The 26677-nt window shown below is 43.5% G+C and overlaps 1 protein-coding gene across 12 annotated transcripts in view; it reads right to left on the bottom strand.

Moving 5' to 3' along the window:
* The window catches only part of LOC140483389 (utrophin-like), a 737248-nt gene extending 711347 nt beyond the window's left edge, over nt 1-25901 (bottom strand). For 9 of the 12 annotated variants that reach the window (XM_072581625.1, XM_072581633.1, XM_072581634.1 and 6 more), the window contains exon 1: nt 25763-25901. The gene's annotated coding sequence lies outside the window, so the exon portion shown is untranslated. Of the gene's footprint in view, nt 1-2892; nt 3018-25762 lie in introns of those variants that run through there. The other 3 variants (XM_072581626.1, XM_072581628.1, XM_072581627.1) reach the window with 3 other exon arrangements.
* Between the last annotated feature and the right edge of the window lie 776 nt (nt 25902-26677).

Raw genomic sequence — 26677 nt, 5'->3', positions numbered from 1 at the left:
TTCATTTACTTTCTTGTTCAAAGACCTAAAGAAAGAACTTCACTATTCAATCACACTGTCAGTCGAGCTCAGTCAAATGTAAGTGAGACATCATAAATTTGCTCATTTAGATCAAGGAACAAAATCAAAGATTAAACTGATCTGACCAGTATCTGTAATCACAGCTAGCTCAAAGTGAGGTAATGAATTCCACAGATTCATCACTGTCTGGCTAAAGATGTTGCTCCTTATCTCCATTTTAAAAGGTTTTCCCTTTCCTCTAAGGCTGTGCCTTCGAGTCCTAGTCTCCCCCTACCAATGGAGACATCTTCCCAACATCCACTCCGCCCAGGCCATTCAGTATTCTGTATGTTTCAATTAGACACCCCGCATTCATCTAAACTCCAGTCAGTACAGACCAAGAATCCTTAAACATTCCTCATATTTTAAGCTTTTCATTCCTGGGACCATTCTCATGAACGTCCTCTGAACACACTTCAAGCCCAGTACATCCTTCCTCAGATATGGTGCCCAAAACTGTGCACAATACTCCAAACATGGTCTGACCACAGCCTTCTCGAGCCTCAGCAGTATATTCCTGCTTTTATATTTAAGTCCTCTCAAAATAAATACCATCATTGCATTTGCCTTCCCAGCTACAGACTGAACCTGCAAGTTTACCTTGACAGAATCCTGGACGGGAACTCCCAAGTCTCTTTAGAGTTCAGACTTCTGAATTTTCTCCCCATTTCAAAGATAGTCTCTCCCGCTATTCTTCCCACCAAAATGCATGACCTTACGCTTTCCCAAGTTGCACTGCATTTGCCACTTCTTTGTCCATTCTCCAAACCTGTCCAAATCCTTCTGCAAACTCCTCGCATCCACAATGCTACCTGTCCCTCTATCTGTCTATGTACCAGCTGCAAACTTCACCAGAATGCCCTCAGTTCCTTCATCTAGATCATAAGTGTATAAAATGAAAAGTTGTGGCCCCAACAATGAGCCTTGTAGAAAACCACTTGTCACCGGCTTCCATACTGAGGGCCCTTTTATCCCCACTCTCTGCTTTCTGCCAGTTAGTCAAATTTCTATCCAAGCTAGAACCTTGCCTCTCACAGCACGGGCCCTTATCTTACTCAGTAGCCTCCTTGTGGCACCTCGTGGAAGACCAGGTAGATAACATCCATTGGCTCTCCTTGATCTAACCTACTAAATACTTCTTCAAAAACTTCCAGCAGATTTGTCAGGCATGACCGCCCCTTGATGAAACCATGCTGACTTTTCCCTATTTTACAATACTCTTCCAAGTATTCAGAATCTCATCCTTCACAATGGATTGGTTTACAGAAGTCTTACTGAGCATGTGGAAAACTGTGAGCAGTTTTGGTCCCCTTATTTAAGGGGAAATATTTCACTGGATATAGTTCAGAAAATGCTCATTCAAATGATCCTCTATATGGAGGACTGCTTTATAAGCAAAGACTAATAAATAGGTGAGGACTCTACTCACTGCAGTTTAGAAGGATGAGGGGTGATCTCATCGAAACATATATAATTCTTAAAGGACTTGACAGGGTAAATGCCAAGTGGATAATACCCCTCATGGGAGAGTCTAGGACTAGAGGGCATAGTCTAAGAATAAAGAGGCATTAATTTAAGACTGAGATAAGAAGAGATTACTTCTCTCAGGAGGTTGAGCATGTTTAGAACTTGTTGGCACAGAGAGAAGTGGGGGCACAGTCCTTGTGCATATTTACGGCTGAGATAGATAGACTCAAGCATTACAGAGAAATGGCAGAAAAGTAGATGCAAGAACCCTGCTGAATGCTGAACACTGAACGGCTAGAGGAGCCAACCAGCCTACTCCTGTTCGTATTTTTTACAGTCTTATACTTTGTTATGTCCTAATTTTGAGTTCTGCAAATATGGACATGGTCAAAATCAAGATTACCAGAACCCTTGCCCATGCACATTCCCACCAACAGATCACACTTCCATTAACTGGATTCATTTTGTTGTTGGACGGGCATGGGGAATATGCTCCCTGTAGCCAATATATCATGGGATTAATGGCCAAATTAGTTCTACTCTCATACAGGACATTTCACAAACGCCACCATGTTCTGCACTGATCAAGCCCTTATTCTGCTGAATAAACTGGAATTTCACAATTAGCAATCAAAATGCTGTGACCAGCAAGATTTTACTGAACTAAGTACTCAGGAGACTTCCAGCCGGCAGTGCTTTGCCATGGGTGAACTGCACATGACATTAAATCCTGGAGACTGAGGAATTCAGAAGTGGTTGGGTTAAGAAGGCAAAGGCAATAGCAAGGGTCAGTTTAGCAGACTTCTATCTATCCAGCACATAAATTTCAAACTGCAAATACTGCAGTACATTTTCATAATTTGTAAGATATTAAACAAAAACACAAAGAAACCCATACCAAAGAAAGAAATCCTGAGAAAGTTCACTTCCAAATGAGGAATGTGTATTTTCAAACATCTGCATTTATGTAACTTAACCAAGATTAACTATCACAAATTATTATGAAAAACATTCATTCCAGCGTTCGGGTATCCAATGCTCCCAGAACCCCAAGCAAACATGCTTCAACCAAGTATAAGTTACAATCGAAAACCAGTGGACATGGGTGGGGGAGTGTCACTAACAGCACAAATGCTGTCGCAGCCAACAATCCCAAATGCATATTTTTTAGCAGAAGTGATTGAACAGCAATCAGAAATACAGTTTAAACCTTTCCCTTTCCTAGCCCAGGGATACCAGGGGCCCAAAGGAGCAGTCCAGCCACCAACTTAACTGAGGTTTGATAAGCTAGTAATAGTGTACATGTTAGATCGAATTGACAACATTTCTAGGTTAACGTTCAGTTTCACATTGTACGGTACTTACTGACAGCCAAAAGTCTTCAAATCAAGCAACCTTCAGCGTAGCACAGGTATACATTAAGACCTGCCACTAATCCTTTAGTCAGTACGCAGACAGTTTGATAACTCCACATTCGAAGTCTGATGCCAGAATGAATTTGGTCTGTGGTGCTTAATTTCTACCACTAGGGAGCATAGAGAACGAAGCCGAGCACTAAAGCCAGAACACTGAAATGATTCATGTGGATCAGCCAACACCCACTCCAGAAAAAAATAAGATTCGATGAAAGCCTGAGTTTAAAACAGGAAAGGTTTCCCTGCAGCAAGAATTGTTTAACTACCCCAGTTTGGTACTGAGGCCCAAGCAGATTAACTTTTCCTAAGTCAGTACTGCTTCTGTAACTAAATGCTAAGGGATGGTAATGATGCCGAGACAACTTTTCTCTTCACTTTTTTTTCTCCCACAGTCTTTTCTTCCTCTACCCATCAGGACAGGGCAGTATAACATTTTTTTTAAACTCAACACAGTTCACAACTTCAGTAAAGCCTTAGAACACCATACAGTGTTGTGAATCACTGTGTGGATATTTGTGCTGCACAGTTCCTAAACTGCTGGCTCCATTTGGTAACTTCTGACTACCTCTCTTTTTATGTCTGGAGTTTATTTAATGAGTTATTCCAGAGTTTACAAAGTAAGTTAAATTGCACTGTATTTGAATTTTTGTTAAAGAGAAAAAATTTTTTTTGGAAAAGCTAAACCTTAAATTGGAAAATAATAATAAACAAGTGATATTAAGCAAAAGACAGACCATAACTAATTAGTTAGTTCACAACAACTGTTTGTTTTGTCACCTTTAATTCCTGGATATTAGCATGCTAATTTCATTCAAATACTCTGGAACAGACATTTCGAATGATCCACAACCTTTTGAATAAAAAAACCTCATCTCAATCCTAAGTGTGTCCTCACCTCTTATTCTGAGAACACGAGGTTATAGTCCAACAGGTTTAATTGGAAGCACACTAGCTTTCGGAGCGACGCTCCTTCATCAGGTGATAGTCACCTGATGAATGAGCGGTGGTCCGAAAGCTAGTGTGCTTCCAATTAAACCTGTTGGACTATAACCTGGTGTTGTGTGATTTTTAACCTTATTCTGAGACTATGACTTAGTCTGGAATCTCTAGCCAGAGGAAACATTCTCCCTGTATTTTAGAAATTGGCTTATTCTCTTTGGAGCAGAGAAGGTTAAGATCTAATTAAAGTGGTCAAAATTGTTCACAATTCTGAGAGGATAAAGAAGGATATCTTGTTTCCACTGTTTGGTATCTCAATAATTACGGGTCACAATTTCAAGATTATCAGCATGACAGCTTGGAGGGAAATGAAGAAAAATATCTTTATTCAGAGTTGTTAGGATTTGGAATGTGTTGCCTGGGAGAGTGGTGGAGGCTGGTTCAATAGGAGGCTTCAAAAAAAAGAACTGGATTAATATTTGAAATTTAAAAGGGCTATGGAGATAAACCTGGAGAATGGGACAAGCTGGGAAGGTCTTTCAGGAGCCAATACAGACAGTGGGACAAATGGCCTCCTTCTATACTGTAAATTTTTGTGATTCTAGGAATAAAAAAGTAAATTCAAACCAGTAAGAGACAATATAAGCAAACATAAAAGATAAGCAAAATCGCTAATGATAGAAGTATCGTAGCCCAAGGGGTTCTACCATCTGTCTCATAAAACACAGAATCATACAGCACAGGAATTGGCCTTTTGGCCTACAACTTTGCATCAAACACGATGCCATATCAAACTAATCCCCCGGTCCATATCCCTCCATTCCTTGCACGTTCATGTGCTTATCTAAAAGACTGAAAAATTCCTAACATATCTGCTTCCACCACCACCACTGGCAACAATTTCCAGATTCCTACCACCGTGTAAAAGAACTTGCCCTCACATCTCTATTGAACTTTTCCCCCTCACTTCAAATGACATTTCAACTCTGGGAAAAAGATTCTGGCTGTTAATCCTATCTACACATCTCAATTTTATAAGGTCAAAAGTCACATGACACCAGGTTATAGTCCAAGAGGTTTATTTGGAATTGCAAGCTTTCGGAGTTCTGCCCTTTTGTCAGATGAAGAGAGCACCTATGCACAGAAATTATAATCAGAAAGATCAAAAGATCATACAAATGATGTGAGTGGAGTGTCGACAGGCCGATTAATATGTCTCTGCAGGTGATCAAAAGTGTCAGATGGTGTGAGTAAAGTGTCAACAACTGAATAACAAGTGAAGGGATAACCTATAATCTGATTAATTAAGGCAGAAAGATAATTACAAAAAATTAAAAACAAGGTGGTGCTGCAGACAAACCAAATGGCTGGAATAATCTATTATTAGGTATAGGAGTCACAGATCAAGGGTTTAACCAAAGCAACAAGTAATCTAAAACTGTACAAACAAATTATGGCAGAGGGAGCTCAACAAGTTATCAATGTGATCATGTCAAAACAAAATAGTAAGGAAGATCTTACAGAACAGTATGGTGGGGTCACACAAAGAGCAATATGAACTGAAGATCACAGTTGAGGCCACCTTCATGAGTACAGCACTTGGCTATCAGTTTCTGCTCGGCGATTTTAAGTTGTTGTGAATCTTAAAGGCTGCCTTGAAGGACATTTATCCAAAGATTGGAGGCTGAATGTCCTTGACCGCTGAAGTGTGCCCTGACTGGGACGGAACTTTCCTGTCATGTATACTACCCTTACTGGTGGAAACACCACCCACCACATTCATGGCAGATACTCATGTATCTTGGCCAATTCTGTCTATCTCATATGCTACAGGCAAGGAAGCCCCAAGGTATGCTATATTGGTGAGACTAGGCAGATGTTAAGACAACGGATGAATGGACACTGCAGAACAATCGACTGACAACAATTTTCCCTCCCAGTCAGCAAACACTTAAGCGGTCATGGACAATCTTCGGGTAAGCATCTTCCAAGGTGGCATTTGGGATACACAACACAGAGTCACAGAGCAGAAACCGATAGCCAAGTTCCACACCCATGAAGACAGACTCAAACGTGGTCTTGGGTTCATGTCATGTTACATTTGACCCCACCATATTGTAAAATCTTCCTTACTATCCTGTTTTGACACAATCACCATGATAACTAATGACCTTATTACCTTCACTAGTTTTACAGTTTTGGATTACAGGGTAATTGTTACTTTGGATAGACCCTTGACATACAAATCTTATACCTAACATGTTATTCCAGTCATTTGGTTTGCCTGCAGCACCACCTTACTTTTAATTTTTTGTAATTATCTCTCTGCCTCAATTAATCAGATTATAGGTCATCCCTTCACTCGTTATTCAACTATTGACACTTTACTCATACCATCTGACACTCTTGATCACCTGCAGCGACACATTATTCAGCCTGTCAACATTCCACTCACATCTGTACGATCTTTTGATCTCTCCTGATTATGAAGTTTGTGCCTGGGTGATCTCTTCACTTCACCTGACAATAGGGCAGAGCTCCAAAAGCTTGTGATTTTAAATAAACCTGCAGGACTATAACCTGGTGTTGTGTGACTTTTGACCTTGTCCACGCCAGTCTAACACCGGCAACTCCACATACCTTTATAGAAATCAATCAAATCTCCCCTCTGCATCCGCCTCTTCAGAGAAAACAACCCAAGTTTTTCTAGCTTCTCCTGAAAAGCTCATGCTCTCTAATTCATTCAAGGTTATCTGTATGGGCATTAAACAAATGGCAGAAGAAAATCAAATCAACCACCTACAAATACTACTCTGGTAAAATTAATATGTATTATGAATGTACAGTAGCAAAATGAAATATTAAAAACTTGTAAGGTGTGATTTTCTCTTGCACTATTGTCAAACCAGAGAGAACATGTCAGAACAATGGATTATTTAAAATAAGCAGTTTTGAATAAAACATTTTTGCCTATTGATAACATTGTTCTGACGTGTTCTCCATTTTTAATACTTCACAGAACTATTTATTTCACCTAATTAAAATTATTAGGCAATTTTTATTTAGCACAAAAATGTCAAATTATCAAGAATGACTGTGGTGCTTTTAAGATAATGAAATGTCACAAAACATATCGGAAGTAAAAATAACTGCAGAATGTTGCAATGCTACAATCAACAAAGTATTTTAACATAGTCTTTGATATCATTAAGCTAGTAATATATTACACTCCAGACAACCACCTCTAAATCAGAATTAATGCTGCATAAGTTGAAACCTGATAGCAAATGAAGGACTTTCATACCACAGCAGAATCAGTTTGATTTGATGCATTGAGTACAAAATGTCAAACAGCAAAATCTCATTCCATGTCCAACAAAAAAAGTCAAATCAAAAGTGAAACAGGATTCTATTCTCAGTGAGGCTAGAATCAATAATTCTTGTAAAACACACTTTGGCAGCATAAAACGGCAATATAAGAAATAAAAAGGTGACATTTTTCACTATGACTTCCAGAAACACCACAACTTCTCATTTTTGTTTGGAAACTAAAAGCAAATTACTTGGTATTTGAACACAAATTGTTTTGTGGTTTTGGTAAAAGCCATTGCTACACCTTCATAACTTAAGCCACAAAGGATAACAGTATTGTCTTGAATAACCTTGTAGTTATACAAAATGTTTGGAAATGAAAAGCAACCCAAAACATTTTACAGTGCAACAAAATGAAACAAGAAGTTTGGTAGTTGGTACCAAAAATAGTTAAATGAGAAGGTTAAGGAGAGTCAATAAAGAAAGAATGATAAATCAAAGCAAAATACTGCAGCAGCTGGAAATCAAAAATAAAATCTAAATGCTGGAGAGCTTCAGCAGGTCGAGCTTTCGGAGCACTACTCGTTCATCAGGTAGCAGGGGAGCAGGACCATAAGACAGCATTTATAGCAAAAGATTATAGTGTCATACAACTGAAATGACATATTGAACGAATGATATATTGTTTGCTTAATATATCATTTCAGTTGCATGACATTGCAATCTTTTTCTATAAATTCTGTGTCTTATGGTCCTGCTCCACAGCTACCTGATGGAGAAGCACTCTGAAAGCTAGTGCTTCCAAATAAACCCACTGGACCATAATATGGTGTTGTGCAATTTCTAACTTTGTCCACCCAAGTCCAATACCAGCTCATCCACATCATCAGCAAGTCTGACAGAATCAGTGGAAAGAAAAAGAGGGTTAACATTTCCAATGCATTTACCTTTCTTCAGAATGGGGTACATGAAGAGAGGAGCTGGGCACAGAAGACAATGGGGGAGGGAAACAGAGACAAGAATTTAATTAAGTTGGCTGTACAGATGGTTTACAGACGGCTGTAAAATTTGCCACTGATGGAACAACTTGATGTTTTTATTTCAGATCTCATTTTATATTTAAATTTTTTTATATTCATTTATGGGATGTGGGCATGCTAGCCAGGCCAGCATCTATTTCCCAACCCTTATTGCCCAAAGGGTAGTTAAGTGTCAACCGTATTGCTGTAGATCTGAATCACATATAGGTCAGACCAGGTAAGAAATGGCAGTTTCCTTCCCCGAAAGACATTCGTGAACCATTTGAGATTTTTTCTGACAATAATGGTCATCATTCGACTCCTAATTCCAGTTGTTTATTGAATTCAGATTCCACCATCTATCATGGCAGGTTTCGAAGCCTGGTTCCCAGAACATTAGATTAGATTCCCGACAGCGTAGAAACAGGCCCTTCATCCCAACAAGTCCACACCGACCCTCCGAGGAGTAACCCACCCAGACCCATTACCAGGGCCTTTGGATAATAATCTAGTTATAATATCACCAGGCCATCAGGTCACCTGAATATATTTGAGTATTACATTTATTCTTCATCTTCCCCCAAGTTCCTGAATCTATACGTTATTTACATCTCCTATTTCCTACACGTGTCAGACATCAGCATTGTGGATATTTTGCTATTCTCTCTGACCTTGGAAATCGAGAAATCTCTGCCATCCAGTTTTTCACCTGCACTCAATAAATCAGTGTTCAAGTCATCACTGAATGTCAGCTCTATCCATCACGTACATATACATAGCTTGACGTATAGTTCAAATTCTTTTTAATTTCTTAAAAGGGACTAGTCCTAAATTTTTGGTTGTGCATTAGTCCCATCTTCTATATCTTTGGACAGCCAGTGCCCGCTAGTACATCACCTCCACTTCCTGCACCTCGAACCCATCCCTCCAAATGCACAAGGATAAAACGCTCTTGAATCCTCATCTTCTACCCCACTAATCTCTGGATACAGCACATTAACCTCTGCCATTTCCACCGCCAGAGATGTATTTCCCTCCCCACCCCTATCTGCATTCCGCAGAGACCATTCCCTGCATGGCTCCGTCATTAGGTCCATGCACCCTAACAATGCACCCTCCACATCTGGCTCTTTCACTTACCATTGCAAGAGGTGTAAAACCTGCACCCACACCTACCCCCTCAGCTCCATCCAAGGCCACAAAGGATCTTTCCACATCTGGCAGAGATTTTCCTCCACCACTTTAGCTACTGTGTCTGTTGCTCTCGATGCAGTCTCGTCTACATCAGCGAGACAGGGCGCCAACTCGCAGAACATTTCAGGGAACATCTCTGGGACACGCACACCAATCAACCCCACTACCCTGTGGCCGACCACTTCAACTCCCCCTCCCCCTCCCACTCCCCCAAGGACTCTCCTGGCCCTCCACCAAATCCAAGCCACCCAATAACCGGACGAAGAACGCCTCACCTTCCGCCTTGGAAACCTTCAAATACAAGGCATCAACATTAACTTCATCAGTTTCCAAATCTCTCCTTCCCCCCCCCCCCCCCCACCTCTTCCCAGATCCAACCCTCTAACTGGGCACCGCCCTCTTGACTGTCCTACCTGTCTACCTTCCTTCCCACCTATCTGCTCCACTCTCCCAACAACCTAAATCCACCTATCACCTTTCCAGCTACTTTCCCCCAGCCCTATCCCCACCCCCACCCTCCTATTTATCTCTCATTCCTGATGAAGGGCCAAAACATCGACTGTCCATCCTGCTCCACGGATCCTGTCTGACCTGCTGTGCTTTTCCAGCACCACACTTTTCAACTCGGACTTTCCAGTATTGCTGTCCTCACTTTGAGTGTAAAGGGGCAGGCAAGACTCAGGATTCAGCTTCTGAACCTTGTAAAGGCGGAAATTAACTGGAGCAAGGAAGCAAGCCATGGAAGGGGTGCTGAACCCAACTGTCTGTCTCACTTCAGTGGTTATGTCCACACCCTGGTATCTTTTAAGAGGGAGCATGCGATGTCTGCTGGCACACTTCAAGCCGTGACTGATGGGCACTGAGAAGCCCCTTCAGAACAATATTAAAATTTGAATTTCTCAAATTTCAGTTGAATTTTTTTTTAATTTTGTTAAACTTCCCCATAGGGACTATTCATTCAAATTCAGTTTAATTTGACTGGTTTATATTTTAAAATAGGATGCTAGTTCCTTTTTCAGATTGCTTTCCTAAACTTTTGTATATCCAATCCATTCCACTGAGGGACTCGTACCATGGAAACTAAGATATCCTTGTTTCTCCTTATAATGCCACTCTCCATCTCCAAAAGAGATGATCATACTTGCTAAGTACTTTACTCTGGGATTGTCTCTTCACAGTTCAGATCCTTGAACCACATTAGCTTGCTTGTTTGCAACTCGACCAGGCTCCTTCAACAAACATGTGATCACATCATCTAGCAGGACATAGGCAACAGATAAGTGGGAACACTACCACTCACAAATTCCCCTCCATGCCACTCACCAATCTGACTTAGAAACATATTGTCATTCCTTCAGCATTACTGGGTCAAAATCCTGGAACTCCCTCCATAACAGCATTATGGGTCTACCGACACCAAATGGATTGCAATGGTTAAAGCAGGCAACACATCTTCGCAAGAGCACTTAAAGATAGGCAGTAAATACAAGCTTTGCTGGCAACATCCAATTGCACTTGAATGAATAATAAAACTCAAAGCATTCCTGTACTCAATGAAACATCTGCCCATGTTTTGCTACTTTTCAGCTTATAGAACATAAATCATAGAACAATACAGCACAGAACAGGCCCTTCGGCCCACGATGTTGTGCCGAACATTTGTCCTAGTTTAAGCACCAATCCATGTACCTATCCAATTGCCGCTTAAAGGTCACCAATGATTCTGACTCTGCCACTCCCACAGGCAGCACATTCTATGCCCCCACCACTCTCTGGGTAAAGAACCTACCCCTGACATCCCCCCTACACCTTCAACCCTTCACCTTAAATTTATGTCCCCTTGTAACACTCTGTTGTACCCGGGGAAAAAGTCTCTGACTGTCTACTCTATCTATTCCCCTGATCATCTTATAAACCTCTATCAAGTCACCCCTCATCCTTCGCCATTCCAATGAGAAAAGGCCTAGCACTCTCAACCTATCCTCATACGGCCTATTCTCCATTCTAGGCAACTTCCTGGTAAATCTTCTCTGCACCTTCTCCATAGCTTCCACATCTTTCCTAAAGTGAGGCGACCAGAACTGCACACAGTACTCCAAATATGGCCTAACCAAGGTCCTGTACAGCTGCAACATCACTTCACGACTCTTGAATTCAATCCCGCTGCTAATGAACGCTAATACACCATAGGCCTTCTTACAAGCTCTATCCTCCTGAGTGGCAACTTTCAAAGATCTATGAACATAGACCCCAAGATCTCTCTGCTCCTCCACATTACTAAGAATCCTACCATTAACCCTGTATTCCGCATTCTTATTTGTCCTTCCAAAATGGACAACCTCACACTCGACAGGGTTGAACTCCATCTGCCACTTCTCAGCCCAGCTCTGATTCATATCTAAGTCCCTTTGCAGCCGACAACAGTCCTCCTCACTATCCGCAACTCCACCAATCTTCGTATCGTCTGCAAATTAACTGACCCACCCTTCGACTCCCTCTTCTAAGTCATTAATAATAATTACAAACAGCAGAGGACCCAGAACTGATCCCTGCGGAACTCCACTTATAACTGGGCTCCAGGCTGAATATTTACCATCTACCACCACTCTCTGACTTCGACCGGTTAGCCAGTTCTCTATCCAACTGGCCAAATTTCCCACTATCCCATGCCTCCTGACTTTCCGCATAAGCCTACCATGGGGAACCTTATCAAATGCCTTACTAAAATCCATGTACACTACATCCACTGCTCTACCCTCATCCACATGCTTGGTCACCTCCTCAAAGAATTCAATAAGATTTGTAAGGCAAGACCTAGCCCTCACAAATCCGTGCTGGCTGTCCCTCATCAAGCAGTGTTGTTCCAGATACGCATAAATCCTATCCCTCAGTACCCTTTCCATTACTTTGCCTACCACCAAACTAAGACTAACCGGCCTGTAATTCCCGGGGTTATCCGTATTCCGTTTGTTGAACAGGGGCACAACATTCGGCACTCTGCAGTCCCCTGGTACCACCCCCACTGACAGTGAAGACGAAAAGATCATTGCCAATAGCTCTGCAATTTCCTCTCTTGCTTCTCACATAATCCTAGGATATATCCTGTCAGGCCCGGGGGACTTGTCTATCCTTAAGTTTTTCAAAATGCCCAACACATCTTCCTTCCTAACAAGTATCTCCTTTAGCTTACCAGTCCGTTTCATACTCTCCTCTTCAACAATACGGTCCCTCTCATTTGTAAATACTGAAAAAAAATTACTCATTCAAGTCCTCACCTATCTCTTCCGACTCAATACACAGTCTCCTACTACTGTCCTTGATCGGACCTACCCTCGTCTCGTCATTCTCATGTTTCTCACATACGCATAAAAGGCCTTGGGGTTATCCTTGATCCTACCCGACAAAGATTTTTCATGCCCTCTCTTAGCTCTCCTAATCCATTTCTTCAGCTCCCTCCTGGCTATCCTGTATCCCTCCAACGCTCTGTCTAAACCTTGTTTCCTCAACCTTATGTAAGCCTCCTTCTTCCTCTTTACAAGAGGTTCAATCTCCCTCGTCAACCAAGGTTCCCTCACACGACCATCTCTTTCCTGCCTGACAGGTATATACATATCAAGGACATGTCGTATCTGTTCCTTGAAAAAGTTCCACATTTCAACGACATCCTTCCCCGACAGCCTATGCTCCCAACTTATGCTCCTCAGATCCAGGCTTGCAGCATCGTATTTACCCTTCCCCCAATTGTAAAACCTACCCTGTTGCACGCACCTATCTCTCTCCATAACCAAGGTGAAAGTCACAGAATTGTGGTCACCATCACCAAAAAGTTCACCCACTAACAAGCCCATCACTTGTCCCGGTTCGTTACCAAGTACCAAATCCAATATGGCCTCCCCTCTGGTCGGACAATCTACATACTGAGTTAGAAAAGTTTCCTGGACACACTGCACAAACACCGTCCCGTCCAATCTACCGATCACTGCAGCTTACCCCTGCTAGGCCGTCGCCACCAACAGTATCCAAAGCAGTATACTTATTGTTGAGGGGAACGACCACAGCAGATCCCTGCACTGCCTACTTCCTCCCCTTCCCACCTCTAACTGTTACCCAGCTACCTCTGTTCTCTGGCGTAACTATGTCCGTGTAGCTTCTATCTATCACCCTCTCAGCCTCTCGAATAATCCTCAGTTCATCCAACTCCAGCTCCAGTTCCCTAACACCATCTGTGAGGACCTGGAGCTGGCCGCACTTCCTGCAGATGAAGTCAGCAGGAGCATCGGTGGTCACCCATGTGGACTTGCTGTGGACTCTCACATTCTCAAAGGATTCTGGCAAAAGTAGAGACTTTTCCGTGGTTTTTCTTGGCTGGTGTTCCTTCACGCACTGTTCCATTTCACAGTCATTTTCTTCACAAAAGGTTTTCAACTGCTAAGTATAATAACTCAAATTCCAAATGGGAAGGAACATCATTTATCATTAAACGTAGTCAGCATGGTTTTGTGTGAAGAAAAGTCATGTTTCACAAATTTGATTGAGTTTTTTGAGGAGATTACCAAAAATGTTGATGATGGTACAGCAGTCGACATTGTTTATTTGGATTTTAGTAAAGCTTTTGACAAGGTTCCGTATGGTAGACTAATTAGTAGTTAGGTCATGTGGGATTCAGGGTGAGCTTGCCAATTGGATACATAATTGGCTTAAAACAATCAACCACCAACAGTAAATCACCCATATAGCCAATTAGATATTTGCACACAAATTCTAAAAACGGTTGGGGCACCAACACCCTGGAGTCGTTCAGGGAGAGGTGGGCGCCGCAGGGAGCGGAGTGCATCATTTCTCCCTCCAACTCTATTTTGATTTAGTCCCTACCCTCCCCTTCACTGTTTTGCTCACACAGCATTGCCCTGTGGTTTGAAGGGCAGTGCTTGTCACTGGCCACTCGGGTGTTTTTCCTATCTTCCTGGTGGTGGAAATCGAATAAAGATTTATGCACTTTGTGTCTTTTCACTGTGTCTCACACCTGCACACACACACCATGGGTGCAGGGGATAAAAATAAGCACTACCGCACTTAGGTGGTAGTAAACAGAAAAAGAAAAAAAAAACAAACTCGAGGGTCAAAAAAAAAAAGAAAAAGAAAAAAAAAAGGTAAAAGAGCTCTTGTGAGGAGCACTGCTTATCACTGGCCACTTGGGTATTTTCCCCTTTTGAGAAGTGTGTGTGTGTGTGTATATATATACACACACACACACGTGCAAGGACTCTCCTCCTTGAAGGGGACTGCCTCACTGCTGCTGCCTCGGACTTGCCTTGGGGCCCCTCCCCAGGACCTCCACCACCACCACCACTGAAAAAAGAAAAAAAAAAAAAAAAACGGTTGGGGCACCAACACCCTGGAGTCGTTCAGGGAGAGGTGGGCGCCACAGGGAGTGGAGTGCATTATTTCTCCCTCCAACTCTATTTTGATTTAGTCCCTACCCTCCCCTTCACTGTTTTGATCACACAGCATTGCCCTTTGATGTGAAGGGCAGTGCTTGTCACTGGCCACTCGGGTGTTTTTCATATCTTCCTGGTGGTGGAAATTGAATAAAGATTCGTGCACTTTGTGTCCTTCACTGTGTTTTACACCTGCACACACACACACACACACACACACCATGGGTGCTGGGGAAAAAAATAAGCACTACCGCAGTTAGGCGGTAGTGTGGGGGTTAAAAAAAAAGATTGGTGCACTTTGTGTCTTTCACTGTGTCTCACATCTACACACACACACACCATGGGTGCTGGGGAAAAAATAAGCACTACCGCACTTAGGCGGTAGTGTGGGGGTTAAATTTTTAAAAAAAGAAAAAAAAAGAAAAAGAAAAAAAAATAAAAACGGTTGGGGCACCAACACCCTGGAGTCGTTCAGGGAGAGGTGGGCGCCGCAGGGAGTGGAGTGCATTATTTCTCCCTCCAACTCTATTTTGATTTAGTCCCTACCCTCCCCTTCACTGTTTTGATCACACAGCATTGCCCTTTGATGTGAAGGGCAGTGCTTGTCACTGGCCACTCGGGTGTTTTTCATATCTTCCTGGTGGTGAAAATTGAATAAAGATTCATGCACCTCGTTTCTTTCACTGTGTCTCACACCTGCACACACACACCATGGGTGCTGGGGAAAAAATAAGCACTACCGCAGTTAGGCGGTAGTGTGGGGGTTTTAAAAAAAAAGAGAAAAAAAGAGAAAAAATAACAAAAATAAAGGTTTGGGTTTGTTTTCTTTTAAATCCGCAAGTGATCTTACACACAACTGAACAGCTTTCCTACCACCAAATGATGGTAACTTTTAGGTGTTTGTTTTTAACCATTACCACTACCAATAAATCACCCACGTAGCCATTAGGTAATTTTAGGCTAAGGCGAAAGTGAGTACTGCAGATGCTGGAGATCAGAGTCAAGATTAGAGTGGTGCTGGAGAAACACAGCAGTTCAGGCAGCATCCAAAGTGCAGAAAAATCTACATTTCGGGCAAAAGCCCTTCATCATGAATCTTAGCTTCATTCTCATGAAGGGCTTTTGCCCAAAACGTCAATTTTCCTGCTCCTCGGATGCTGCCTGACCTGCTATGCTTTTCCAGCACCACTCTAATCGTAACTTTAGGCTAAGCCCATTACAGGCAATGCAAAACATCAGAAGACAGGGAGAGGGAGGGAGAGCAGGAAGGGACCTGGGTGTACTTTATACATAAATATTTTCAAACAACCTATTCAGGGGTGCTCTTACACATGTCTGGAGCAGGTGGGACTTGAACATGGGCCTCTTGGCTCAGTGGAATGAACACTACCACAGACAAGAGTCTGTCTTGGAGCAAAAACAGGAAGTTGCTGGAAAAGCTCAGCAGGTCTGGCAGCAGCTGTGGAAAAAGAAACAGAGTTAGCATTTCAGATCCAAAAACATTAATCAGAACTGATTGTAGCTGGGTAAAGTTTAGTATATATGCTAAAGATTGGGTGGGGGAGAGGGAAGGAATAAACAATAGATGAAGATGAAGACTAGACTTCAGAGAACTAAAGTTAGGCAGACACAGAATTGTGTAAAAGGTCAGCCTGGGAGAATAAATAGCTGCTAATGGGAACTATTAATGGCTGTGGTAGCAACCCAGGTAATGACAAGGCCTGATGTATGGATGGTGGGGTGGCAACATGAGAGAAAATGCTCAAGCCCAAAAATTGTTGAACCCGATTTTGATTTCAGAAGGCTACAGGATTCCCAAGCAGAAAATTAAGTGCTGTTATTGTTGGTTGCACTGAGCTTCCCTGAAGCACTGCAACAAGCCAAAGACAGATGTTGGCCAGGGAACAAGGTGGTGCTTTGAACTGGCAGGTATCTAGAAGTTCAGTGTCACCACAGCCAGTGATGGTGCTGGCTCGAAGGGCAGATTGGCCTATTCCTGCACCTATTGTCTATTTCTACCAGCAGAACATAAGTGCTCTGCAAAATGGTCGCCCAGTCTCTGCTTCTTTGGGGCTCATGAAGGGCAGGTCATGCTTAACTAATCTTTCTTCAAAGTCAAAGTCAAATTGTCATACGGCACGGAAACAGACCCTTTCGCATTCTATAAAGACATTACGAGCACAGTAGACAACAGGGACCCAGTAGTTGCGGTATACCTAGATTTCCAAAAGGCATTCGACAAGGTGCCGCACATGAGGCTGCTCCATAAGCTAAAGATGCATGGCGTTATGGGTAAAGTATTAGCATGGATAGATAATTGGTTGACTAACAGGAAACAAAGGGTAGGATTAAATGAGTGCCATTCTGGTTGGCAAACACTACCTCCTCTCCTGCTCCTTGGATGCTGCCTAACCTGCTGCGCTTTTCCAGCAACACATTTTTTAGCTCTGATCTCCAGCATCTGCAGTCCTCACTCTCTCCTCGTTAATTTTAACCGACTGCGAATCCTCTTGCAAGGATGCCTTCCTTGAAGAAGCTCTCTTCCTCCGATTCCTGAAGAAGGGCTTATGCCTGAAACGTCGAGATTCCTGAAGAAGGGGTTATGCCCGAAACGTCAATTCTCCTGCTCCTTGGATGCTGCCTGACCTGCTGTGCTTTTCCAACTACACATTTTTCAGCTCTGATCTCCAGCATCTGCAGTCCTCACTTTCTCCTAATCACTACCTGTGCCTCAGGGATCAATAGACAATAGACAATAGATGCAGGAGTAGGCCATTCTGCCCTTCGAGCCTGCACCGCCATTCAATATGATCATGGCTGATCATTCCTAATTAGTATCCTGTTCCAGCCTTATCTCCATACCCCTTGACTCCACTATCTTTAAGAGCTCTATCCAATTCTTTCTTAAAAGAATCCAGAGACTGGGCCTCCACTGCCCTCTGGGGCAGAGCATTCCACACAGCCACCACTCTCTGTGTGAAGTAGTTTCTCCTCATCTCTGTCCTAAATGGTCTACCCCGTATTTTTAAGTTGTGTCCTCTGGTTCGGCACTCCCCCATCAACGGAAATATGTTCCCTCCTGCCAGAGTGTCCAATCCTTTCATAAGCCTATACGTTTCAATCAGATCCCCTCTCAGTCTTCTAAACTCAAGGGTATACAAGCCCAGTCGCTTCAGTCTTTCCGTGTAAGGCAATCCTGCCATTCCAGGAATTGACCTCGTGAACCTACGCTGCACTCCCTCAATAGCCAGAATGTCTTTCCTCAAATTTGGAGACCAGAACTGTACACAGTACTCCAGGTGTGGTCTCACCAGGGCCCTGTACAGCTGCAGAAGCACCTCTTTGCTTCTATACTCAATCCCTCTTGTTACGAAGGCCAGCATGCTATTAGCCTTCTTCACGACCTGCTGTACCTGCATGCTTGCCTTCATTGACTGGTGTACAAGAACACCCAGATCTCTCTGAACAGCCCCTTTACCTAATTTGATACCATTGAGGTAGTAATCTGCCTTCCTGTTCTTGCCACCAAAGTGGATAACCAGACATTTATCCACATTAAACTGCATCTGCCATGCATCTGCCCACTCACCTAACTTGTCCAGGTCACCCTGTAATCCCCTAACATCCTCATCACATTTCACCCTACCACCTAGCTTTGTGTCATCAGCAAATTTGCTAATGTTATTGCTGATACCATCTTCTATATCATTTACATATATTGTAAAAAGCTGCGGTCCCAGCACGGATCCCTGCGGTACCCCACTGGTCACTGCCTGCCATTTCGAAATGGAGCCGTTAATCACTACCCTTTGTTTCCTATTAGCCAACCAATTCTCTATCCAATCTAGTACTTTGCCCCCAATCCCGTGCGCCCTAATTTTACTCACTAACCTCTTGTGTGGGACTTTATCAAAAGCTTTCTGAAAGTCCAGGTACACTACATCCACTGGATCTCCCTCGTCCATCTTCCGAGTTACATCCTCAAAAAATTCAAGAAGATTAGTCAAGCATGATTTCCCCTTCATAAATCCATGCTGACTCTGTCCTATCCTGTTACTATTATCCAGATGTGCCGTAATTTCATCCTTTATAATAGACTCCAGCATCTTTCCCACCACTGAGGTCAGACTAACTGGTCTATAATTTCCTGCTTTCTCCCGCCCACCCTTCTTAAAAAGTGGCACAACATTAGCCGCCCTCCAATCCTCAGGAACCAACCCCGATTCTATTGAACTCTGGAAAATAATCACCAGCGCATCCACGATTTCCCGAGCCACCTCCTTCAGTACCCTGGGATGCAGGCCATCAGGTCCCGGAGACTTATCAACCTTCAGACCTAACAGTCTCTCCAACACCAAATCCTGGCAAATAGAAATTCCCTTAAGTTCAGGTCCTTCAGCCACTGTTACCTCAGGGAGATTGCTTGTGTCTTCCCCAGTGAACACAGATCTGAAGTACCCATTTAATTCCTCTGCCATTTCTTCGTTCCCAGTAATATATTCCCCTGCTTCTGTCTTCAAGGGCCCAATTTTTGTCCTAACCATTTTTTTGCCTTGGACATACCTAAAAAAGCTTTTACTATCCTCCTTTATATTCTTGGCCAGTTTACCTTCGTACCTCATTTTTTCTCTGCGTATTTCCTTCTTACTAATCCTCTGTTGTTCTTTAAAAGCTTCCCAGTCCTCCGTTTTCCCGCTTATCTTCGCTAAGTTATACTTTTTCTCTTTTAACCTTATATGTTTCTTTACTTCCCTTGTCAGCCACGGCCGCCCATGTCTCCTCCTGGGATCTTTCTTCCTTTTAGGAATGAACTGATCCTGCATCTTCTGCATTATACACAGAAATATCTGCCATTGTTCCTCCACGGTCTTCCCTGTTAAGGTATTAAACCATTGAACTTTGGCCAGTTGCTCCCTCATAGCTCCATATTTCCCTTTATTCAACTGAAATATTGTCACTTCAGACTGTACCCACTCCCTCTCAAATTGCAGATTGAAGCTTATTGTATTATGGTCACTACTTCCCAATGGCTCCTTCACTTCGAGGTCACTGACCAATTCTGGTTCGTTACACAATACCAGATCCAGAATCGCCTTATCCCTGGTCGGCTCCAGCACCAGCTGCACTAAAAATCCATCTCTGAGGCACTCCACAAAGTCTCTTTCTTGAGGCCCGATACCATCCTGATTCTCCCAGTCTACCTGCATGTTAAAATCCCCCATAACAACTGTAGTAACATCTTTGCGACAAGCCAATTTCAGCTCCTGATTCAACTTACCTCCAACATCCAGACTACTGTTTGGGGGCCTGTAGATGACTCCCATGAGGGTCTTTTTACCCTTAGTGTTTCGAAGCTCTATCCACACTGACTCTACATCCCCTGACTCTAGGTCCGCCCGCGCAAGGGACTGAATATCCTCCCTTACCAACAAGGCCACCCCACCCCCTCTGCCCGTCAGTCTATCCTTACGATAACACATGTAGCCTTGAATATTCATTTCCCAGGCCCTGTCCCCATGAAGCCACGTCTCAGTTATCCCCACAATATCGTATCTGCCAATTTCCAAAAGAGCCTCAAGCTCATCCACCTTGTGTCTAATGCTTCGTGCATTCATATATAGAATTTTTAATTTGTTACTGCTCTCACCCTTCCCCTCAACCCTTATTTCACTCAACTTTACAGCATGATGCCTTTTCCAGTTTTCTGCCTCCTTGATACAGTTGTCTTTCTTGACTTCTCTTGTTCTAACTACCCCTTCAATTTCCTTTTTAAACATCCAGCTTGTCCCCTCCCCCCCGCTACTTAGTTTAAATCAGTGTTGGGACCACAATTATTCACAATTTACATAGATGGTTTGGAGTTGGGAACCACATGTAGTGTATCAAAGTTTGCTTATGACACTAGGATGAGTGACAGAGCAAAGTGCGCAGAGGACTGTGAAATTTTGCAGAGGAACAGATACATTGTGTGTGGGGGCAAAGGTCTGGCAGATGAAACACAATATTAATAAATATGAAGTCACCCATTTTGGTTAGGGTAACAGTAAAAAGGACTATTACTTGAATGGTTAAAAAGTTGCAGCAGACTGCTACGCAGAGGGACTTGGGTGTCCTATGCATAAACCACAGAAGGTTGGTCTGCAGGTACAACAGGTAATTAGGAAGGCAAATGGAATTTTAGCCTTCATTATTAAAGGGATTGAGTTTAAAAGCAAAGAGGTTATGTTGCAACTGTACAGGGTGCAGGTGAGGCCACACCTGGAGTACTGTGTGCAGTTCTGATCTCCATACTTGCGAAAGGATGTACTGGCACTGGAGGGGGTGCAGAGAAGGCTCTTTAGGTTGATTCCTGAGTAGAGGGGAGACTGAAGGGAGGGGAGTAGAGGGGAGTAGAGGGGAGTATGAGGAGAGACGGAATTTAGAAGAATGCAGGGAGATCTTATAGAAATACATTATGAAGGGAATACATAAAATAGACGGAGAGAGGATGCTTCCACTGTCAGGCAAAACTAGGACAAGAGGGCACAGCCTCAAAATTAGGGGAAGTAGATTTAGGACTGAATTGAGAAGGAACTTCTTCACCCAGAGGGTCATAAATCTATGGAATTCCCTGCCCAGTGAATTAGTTGACACTAGATCAGTCAATGTTTTTAAAGATAAGATTGATACTTTTTTGGACAATGAAGGAATTAAGGGTTACCGTGAGAGGGCAGGTAATTGGAGTTAAGGCCACAAAAAGATTAGCCATGATTTTGTTGAACGGCGGAGCAGGCTCAAAGGTCCAGATGGCCTACTCCGGTTCCTAGTCCTTATGTTCTCCCCAATGGAGAGATATTCTCAACTCAATGTTGAGTTCAATCATTTTAGAGCTTGAGCACTTTCTCACATGTCTTTACCCCAACCCCCACATACCAGTCCTTGTCATCACATGGGCCGGTACCACAAATAACTCACCGTCAACCACTAATGGCCCCCTTGAGCAAATATTCATTCTTCCAAATTGACCTTTACACATTACTTTATCTGCCCAAATATTGTTTTCTCTCTCTGAGCATCATCTCCACCTAACATTTTCTCTTCCCCTCTGACTTAACACATCCCACCATCAGTATGTATAGCAACCTTTTCCCAGCTACAGCCAGATCAGAAGAAGGGTCTCTGGACACAAAATGTTAACTTTGTTTTTCTCTTCACAGATATTGCCAGACATGCTGAGTTTTTCCAGCAATTTGTTTTTGTTTTAGATTTAGACCATTCACAGTTCTTTGGGTATTTTTTAAATTTACAGTCCCTCCTGAGTTTGCTTTCTAAAGGACTTTTTTTCATACATCCAAAAGAGCATTTTGTTTTAAATATTCAGAAGTGCTCTTACACATAATCAAACAGCTTTCCCAAAACCAAATCACTCATTTGTTCTGGTTTTTAATTATTAATCACCGCACAGTCAAATAGCAATTCACATGCAAAGCCCATTATGGGGAATGCACACCATCAAAAGTGAATGCAAGTCATTGCCTATTATCAAAGGAGCTCATAATCAATGAGCTCCATAGGGAGATTAATGAATGATTCCCCATGGGCCTTAAAGGGGTTATTGCACTAGGTTTTTTTCTTTCTCCAGTTGCTTAGTTGTGTTCTGCTGGATTTTGTCCTCAGTGCTGCTCCTGTTATTTTCTTCCTGCTGCTGGGTCAGTCACTTCCTGTCACTATCTGCCACTATCTGCCATCATGGTGGTCTGTCTTGGAAGACATTAGGTGTCTTGGGTGAGGATCCAGAGAGACTGCCAAGTCGAAGCATTTAGTTTAGATTACCTTCTAATTAAGTATTCTGCTATTTATACTATTAAGCCTGGCATGTGGCTGCATACAAAATAATCTCTCCCCAGAATCTGCTGTTAAGTGATCTATAACATTGCTGATTGGCCATTTACAGATTTCAGTATTAACCCTTTACATTCCAGGGACTCGATACAGTAGATGGAAATAAACTGTTTCAATTGTGAAGGATCAAGAAAACAGAGCCATTGTTTCAAGATAACTGGTAAAGGAGGCAAAGGCAACATGTGTAAAAACATTTTATGCAAAAAAATCTTGCCGGATTTGAAATTATCCTTTAGGAATGAGTTGGGTGGATGTGCAGGAAAATCTCCAACAGATTTTAAATGATCCTAAGGGCCCTGGTCGGCAGTTGGGAGGGGGGGGGTGGTACATGTTTCGCACGTCATGCGGCAGCAAGGGAAGGTGCCAGTAGAGAGTGGGTTGTTGCAGTCGTGGACCTAACAAGGGTGTCACAGAGAGAATGCAGATAGAAGTGGGGAGGGAAATATATTTTTGTTGGTGGAGTCTGACTGTAGGTGGCGAAAATGGCAGAGGAAAATGCACTGTATCCAGAGTCTAGTGGGGTGTAAGGTGGGAGCTGGCGCATTCTATTCTTGTTGCGGTCAAAAGGATGGGGTCTGAGGATGGAGGTGCAGGAAGTGGAGGAGATGTGATGAAGCTCATTGCAGATCATATGGGAGAGAAAATTGTGGTCCTTGAAATAGGAAGAGATCTGGGATGTCCTGGAGTGGAATTGCTCCTCTTGGGAGCAGATATGGCATTGGAAGTAAGGAATTGCATTTTTACGGAGGGGGGTGGTGTAGTCCAGACAGACGTGGGAATCAGTAGGTTGAAATTAGATGTCCATGTTAAGTCAGTTGCCACAGAAGTCCAGAAAGGAGGAGGTGTCAGAGATAACCCATGTGCATATGCAGTCAGGGTGCAAGCGTTAGTGAAGTTGATGAACTGTTCAATCTACATCATCCTACAGGATCGTTTCAAATCCAGTGGAGATTTTCCTGCACAGCCACCCACCTCATCTACTACATCTGCTGCTCTTGATGTGGTCTCCTCTATATCAGACAGACAGGACATAAACTCGCGGAGCAGATCTGGAACATCTGTGGTCCACGCGTGACAAACAACCCCACTGCCCTGTGCCCAACCACTTCAACTTCCCCTAAACTCCCCCAAATCCTGGGCCGCCTCCACCACCAAATCAAAGCCACCCATCTTCCTCCTCGTGACCCAACAACCATGCGCCAATACTGACCAGTTTCCAAACCTCTTCAACCCCCACCTCATCCCAGATCTAACCTTCCACTTGGCACCACCCTCTTGATCTGTCCTACCTGTCCATCTTCCTTCCCACCTATCCACTCCACCCTACCCGTTGACCTATCACAATTACCTCCCATCTACATCCACCTATCACCAGCCCCACCCCTACCCCCTATTTATCTCTCAGCCCCCTTTCTCCTCCACATTCCTGATGAAGGGCTTATGCCTGAGACATCGACTGTAGTGCTCCTTGGATGCTGTGCTTTTCCAGCACCACACTTCTTGACTTTCCACAGATACTGCCACACTCAATGAGTTTCTCTAGCAATTTCTGCTTTTGTTTCAAATTTCCAGCATTTGCAGTTTTATTATATGCAGCAAGTTGTTAGGGTTTGGAATGCAGTGCTGGAGTGCGTGGCAGAGGCAGGTTCAATTAAAATATTCAAAAGGGAATGGATCAATACCTGAAAAGGTAAATTATACAGCACAATGGGGAAAAATCAGAGCTTGGGTACAGTAAGGACACAATGGGCTGCCTGGCCTCCTCTGTTTATGATGGATGAGATTGAAAGAGGTGGAGACAAGGCTGACCTGAGCTCTGCCATCCTCTGGAGTTAGGCGGAATGGTTATGCAGATGCTGGAGATTAGAGTCAAGATTAGAGTGGTGATGGAGGGCTTTTGCCCAAAACGTTGATTTCCCTGCATCTCAGATGCTGCCTGACCTGCTGTGCTTTTCCAGCACCACTCTAATTTTGACTCCATCCTCGGAGTTAAACATCCTAATCACAAGAACTAATATCAGCTGAGAAACCAAAATGAAAACTGCATTCTAGATTTATATGCCAGCAGGGAAACAACCTGCTAATATTAGTCAAATGATGATGATTGTTTTACAACTCAGAACAGTTTAAACAGTAATCGCACAACTCTGATACAACATAACGTAACAAAACCATGTTAGTTGTTTCATAAGCATTATCATTTCCATCTACTCCCACTTCACATGCACAGAATTGTGGCTGATGACCACAACCACAATTCTATCAAGTCTACTGTTACCATCCATGTTAAATCAACTGACAAGGACAGAAAATGCTGATAATAAACATATGTCAACAAAAAGAAGACAACATCCAGCTTTCTGTTCCTGACCAGGTATTTGCAAGGAAAATACAACTTCATCTTTTCTATTCTTAATGTAAACCTGTACATCATTTCAGCATTCTTTATTCATATTTCAGATTCTATCACGATTCAGATCTTCATATTGACCCCAATTCATGGTAGACCAAAGCCCAGTATCAGTATCAGTGATTCCTCAATGTCTCATATGTAACATTTGAGAGTTAAGACCTCCCCCACACAAAAACATACTGTGGCACAGTGGTTAGCACTGTTGCCTCACAGCACCAAAGACCAGGGTTCAATTCCCACCTCAGGTGACTGACTGTGTGGAGTTTGTACGTTCTCCCCGTGTCTGTGTGGGTCCCCTCTGGGTGCTCCGGTTTCCTCCAAGGATGTGCAGGTTGGGTGAATTGGCCATGCTAAATTACCTGTAGTGTTAGGTAAGGGGTAAATGTAGGGGTATGGGTGGGTTGCGCTTTAGGCGGGTCAGTGTGGACTTGTTGGGCCGAAGGGCCTGTTTCCACACTGTAATGTAATCTAATTACCACCTGTGTGTTACCTGGATACGGATATACGACCCCTCCGCCCCAGAGATGCCGTCTGACGCCGAGACGCCCACTGACCCCTCTGCTTCCCCCCCCTGACCTCAGATCCCGTGGTGATATTTTACGGTTCAGTCGCTGCCGGTCTTACTTTGGTTGTGGTTGTGGTTGGGTCGACCAGCAGCCGGAGACCGAAACCAGAGTCCGCTCTGTCTCTCGGTTTGGCCTTTCGCGCGGTTTCCGCTTCTGGAAAATCCTGCGTCTTCCCCGCGGCCGCGGCTCCAACATGGCGCCCGGAGCACGTGACCAGGCCTGTCAATCACATCGCGCCAGAGAGGTCATCCCAGGGTCAACTCTCAACTCAGGGGTCAGCACAAGGTTTGGCATAAGGTCACCCCATAACCCAGGGTCACGTCCACAAAATAGGATAAACCCAAGGGTCATCACAGGGACCAACACAGGGTCAACCTACAACACAACATCATCCTTGTGTCAACTCAGGATCAGTCCCTACCCATGATCAATCCAGGGATCAGCCACAGGGTCAACCATCATAGATAGGCAAGAGGCTGGAAGAACACAGCAAACCAAAGAGCATCAGGAGGTGGTGAAGTCGATGTTTCGGGTGTATCCCTTCTTCAACTGGGGTGGGTATTGGGGAGCTGCAGATAAAGTGGGAAAGGTGGTGAAGTGTATTAGGTGAAGACAGGTTGAGAGTACCATATGGTTGGTCAATGGGAGGAATGAACCTGATTGATGGCAGGGAGGAGTGGACGGGTGTGGGAGAGGCTAGGAAGGGTGGTTGTTTGAAATTGAAGAACTCAATGTTGAGTCTCCCCCCTCCCCACCATGCTGTAGGCTGTCCAGACAGAAGATGAGGTGTTGTTCCTCCAATTGGCGGTGTACTTCATTGCAGCAATGGAGGAGCCACATCTGCTCGAACAAGGAAACGTTCCACTCATTCCATTCCCTGTTCCACTGTTCTAAATCCCCCTCCCAACACAATAAAGTCATAGACCCCCTTGTCCTTACCTACTACCCCACTAGTCTCCACATCCAACGCATC

The sequence above is a fragment of the Chiloscyllium punctatum genome, chromosome 11, assembly GCF_047496795.1.
Source record: "Chiloscyllium punctatum isolate Juve2018m chromosome 11, sChiPun1.3, whole genome shotgun sequence".
In the NCBI taxonomy this organism is placed as follows: domain Eukaryota; kingdom Metazoa; phylum Chordata; class Chondrichthyes; order Orectolobiformes; family Hemiscylliidae; genus Chiloscyllium; species Chiloscyllium punctatum.
This window is presented reverse-complemented; position numbering and strand designations above follow the sequence as displayed.